General features: G+C 41.3%; 1 non-coding gene across 1 annotated transcript; it reads right to left on the bottom strand.

Moving 5' to 3' along the window:
* Window positions 1–977: 977 nt before the first annotated feature.
* LOC118488681 lies at window positions 978–1084 on the bottom strand. The gene has a single exon (XR_004885225.1). It is a non-coding gene; the product is annotated as a small nucleolar RNA R71 (small nucleolar RNA).
* Window positions 1085–4607: the final 3523 nt, after the last annotated feature.

Genomic DNA, 4607 nt, shown 5'->3' with positions numbered 1-4607 from the left:
TATAAATTTAAAACTTGGCTAAAAGTGTAAAAAGGGCTTAAATATACATCTAAATTATACTACACTACACCTAACGCACATCAAGTTTTTGGCGCCGTTGCCCGGGACACAAGGATTTTAAGAAAGTTAGGAATCAACGGCCTAATCATATTTTTATTTTTCTTTTTAAATTTTTTAGGACTTTCTTAGTTTTTCAGCTTTTGCAGAGCTCAGCACGGGCCGTGCCTGGTCGGACACGGGCCGTGTCCAGCGTTGTTACTGGCAGTTTTTAGTTTTCCAAGTTACAGAAGGCTGACCACGGGACCGTGTCGGTGCAACACGGGGCCGTGTCCAACTCTCCAGTAACTGGGATCTGGAAAACAATCACTGTAACTCCGACCACGGGCCGTGTTCACTGAGCACGGGGCCGTGGTGAACCTTCTGACCTGCATTCTTTTATGTTTTTATTGCAGGACTCGGAACCTGACGCCACCCCTACGTAGTGTATGAGCTCCAGTTCTAATAAGGACATAAAAGAACCTCTAGAAGAACCCGAACGCTTTCTCAGAAAAAGACTAAAAGCCAAAAACCAAGAGAAGGTTTCGGGAAATCCACTTCCAATGGCGGACCAACGTACTCTCATGGATTATCTACGACCTACCGTAGGTAACCTCGGCGCCGCTATCAATGCACCGAATGTTGAAGCCAATAACTTCGAACTTCGGCCGCATTTGATACAAATGCTCCAAAACTCCGCAACCTTCCATGGGCTTGTGGACGAGGATCCCCATCTACATATTACTAATTTCTTAGAAATATGTGATACCTTTCGGATCAATGGAGCATCAAATGATGCCATCCGCCTTCGAATGTTTCCTTTATCGCTAAAAGACCAAGCAAAAGCTTGGCTTAACGCCCTCCCAGCTGGATCGGTAAACACCTGGGATGAACTAGCCCAAAAATTTCTATATAAGTATTTCCCTCCCGCTAAAACGGCTAAATTAATGACTGAAATTAATACATATTCACAAGAGGACAGGGAATCCTTATATGAAACTTGGGAAAGGTTCAAGGAGCTATTGCGAAAGTGTCCACATCACGGCCTTGCGATATGGCAACAAGTATCCACTTTCTATAATGGGTTGTTGCCACACACAAGGCAGACACTTGACTCTAGCTCCGGGGGACTTTTAGGTAATCGCCGTCCGCATGAAATATATAACCAAATTGAGGAAATTGCTCAAACCAATTTTCAGTGGCACACTCCCCGAGGCAATAAGTCTATTGCCCCGGGCGCCCATAAGGTTGATGAAAACACTTCTTTACAAGCCCAAATCGAGGCCCTTTCTTCAAAAATAAAAAAATTGGAAATGACAAAAACGGTCTCGGTTATGGCTTGTGAAGGGTGTGGTGGGCCACATGAAAATTGGAGTTGTATGAAAGAAACGGACGATCAACAAGAGTCGGTAAACTACATTGACAATAGACCTAGGCCGTCGGGTCCTCCAACGGGCACTTACAACCAAGGATGGCGGAATCACCCTAACCTTGGTTGGAGAGAACCCGGCAATAGTAGTAACCAACAAAACCAACGAACAAACTTTCAACAACCATGAAATGAGTCACAAAATTTCACTCAACAACAAGGTGGACGAGAAAGGCTTGAAGATACTGTATCTCGCCTCATCTCCAATACTGAAAAGAAAAACTCGGAAAGGTTTCTACAATTAGAATCAAATTTTAGAAATCAACAAGCTAGTATTCAAAACATAGAAAAATAATTAAGTCAGCTAGCCCAAAATTTTTCCGAGAGACCACAAGGTGCATTACCAAGCAATACCGAAACAAACCCAAAAGCGCAAGTTCATCTCATCACGTTATGAAACCGCACCGTGGGGCCTACGGAAGTGCAACCGCCTGCAGAGGAAACTACACCACCGCCTCTACAAGAGAAGGACTCCTTTCCATCATCAGAGCCTACCAAGGCTCCTCGAGTTCCGTACCCCGGTAGGTTAATTCGTCAAAAGACCAATGAGCAATTCGCAAAATTCGAAAGTCTACTAAAACAATTGCATGTCAACATTCCTTTTATTGATGTCCTAACCCAAATGCCTAAATATTCTAAGTTCATGAGGGACTTCCTCACTCATAAAAGGAAAATCGAAACTTTGCAATTAGTTAACTTAGGCGAAGAATGCTCTGCCCTCGTACTCAACAAAAATCCCCAAAAGAAAATCGATCCCGGAAGCTTCACGATTCCCTGCTCGATCGGGGACTCTCCCGTTCGTAATGCACTAGCCGACCTTGGGGCTAGCATTAACCTCATGCCCTCATCAATGTTCAAAAGACTCGGCCTAGGAACAACGAGTCCTACAAAAATGAGCATACAACTTGCTGATCGATCCGCCAAATTCCCGCAAGGTGTCATCGAAAATATCTTAGTAAAGGTAAACAAATTTGTCTACCCGGCCGACTTTGTCATACTCGATATGGAAGAAGACACCGAGGTCCCCCCATACTAGGGAGACCATTTCTCGCCACCGCACAAGCAGTGGTAGACATGAATGACGGAACGCTCACCTTAAGATACGGGGATGATGAAGTAAAGTTCGAGGTTGGGAAGAAAATAGAGGACGATGACCCGGTCAACTACATGAAGGTTATTGATTCGAGTTTGGATGCTGCTCTCCGACGGTGCAACATGGGATGCCAAACATCCCACTCAGAAAATATATAACCTCACATTGGGTCTAGCCAAGGACCCTTATAAACGTGGCGCACCACGGAGGCATTCCGCGGAACTATCCTTAGTTTAGTTTAGTTTAATCTTTTAGTTTTAATTTGCAGGAATAAAACACACTCATGGTGGTAAAGGATGATAAGGGAAACGAGAAACATGGCCCCATGCACAAGAACAAGGCCACACGTCGACAATTTCTCCGTTACAGTAGGTTCAAAACGGGCCGTGCCCAGCCAACACGGCCCCGTGCTGAACCCCCTGCAGAAAAATGCCCAGTCCAGGTAACTGGACACGGGCCGTGTTCAACAGACACGCCCCCGTGTCCAGGCTTCTGTTTCTTTTCTTTAATTTTCGTTACTGGCACCTGAACACGGGGCCGTGCCCGGTCTCCACGGGGCCGTGTCCAGGCTGCCAGTAACATAAATTTTTGCTTTTAAACACCATGTTACACATTCAATCAACCTAAAAATTTATTTTTGGGACACATTGAGGACAATGTGTAATTTAAGTGTGGGGGGGATACTAAAACCTTGAAATTTTGCAAGTCCTAATAACAAGCCTTACACAAAACTCTATTGGAACCGGTAATCACCCCAATTTTTTTTCAAAAAAAATTTTCATTTTTTTTACTTGTCTAAAGTTTAAGTTGGGAATTCTAAGACTAATAAGGTTATATTTTTACAAGTTTACAACCGATAGCGTCGTGATAAAAAGAACTAACATAAGAAAATTACGAAACGGCATGACAAGCTTAGTTAAAATTCGATTATATATGCTTGATCACATAGAAAAACCCATTCTCACAAAAAAGTGAGTTTTGAGCCTTTATTGAGCATACAAATACACATCTTTAGACTAAATGCTCATTTTTCGTTTCTTGTGTGAATAGCCGCTTGGTTCTTACGACTCTAGAACTTGCCACGACGATTCATTCCCGGTCCTTACCAACTTAAACCCAAGTAAGTAAATGATGGAGGTATTAGGACTAACCCTTTTTCTTTCAAAACCATTATTTTTATTTTTCTTTTCACCTACCCAAAAAACTCCCCATAGTTAACCCCTTTGAGCCTAAACCTTTCATTTCTTTACCCTAAAACCTTTTCACCCACCAAAAACCCTTTTTATTTTTACCCTTTATTTTAGTAACAAGCTCGGTTTTCGTGTGACTAAAAAAAAAATAAAAAATAAAAAAAAATAAAAAATGAATGATAAAGTTAGAAATAAACAAACAAAGCTCTTAAAACAAAAGCTTGTTTGAAGAAATACTTCATTAAGAATAAAAAGTCACTAAAACAAAATGTTTTACGAAAACCAATGCTTTTTACGATTTTCGCCCTTTTACTAACCACTAACCCAACTACCCACCTTTACCCCAAGCCTTTACCCAAAAAGTCCTCTTGATATTTACAAAGGTAACAAGTTAAAAAGGAGGAGGATTGATTGCTTGGCAAGCCTATGGTAGGAATAAGTTCCATGCCGCTCTCGAGTGATTCACAAAAATTACACCTTCGGCCGAGTGTGAGTGATTTCTCCCGTGAGGTATGTGAACTTGTATATAAATGGAATTTTAAAAAGACATGCTATGCCAAAATAAGTAATTTCTCCTATGAAACGTTTTAAATAAATCATAACGAATAGGATTGTAAATAAATAAAAATAAAACCCAAAAAAATCTTGGATTCCCGACACTCTATGACAAGCCAAAACCTTCTCTTCTACCCATTCGATTTGGGAGTGAAAGCCACATATTAGAGAGTTTTGCTTGAGAACAAGCAAAAATTCAAGTGTGGGGGTATTTGATGTGTGTAAAATGCAACATATAAATTACATCAAATGAGGCATAAAACTAACCCTTTTTAAGTACTAATGTTGGAAAAACAGTGTTTTT

This window comes from Helianthus annuus, chromosome 16, assembly GCF_002127325.2.
Source record: "Helianthus annuus cultivar XRQ/B chromosome 16, HanXRQr2.0-SUNRISE, whole genome shotgun sequence".
NCBI lineage: Eukaryota > Viridiplantae > Streptophyta > Magnoliopsida > Asterales > Asteraceae > Helianthus > Helianthus annuus.
This window is presented reverse-complemented; position numbering and strand designations above follow the sequence as displayed.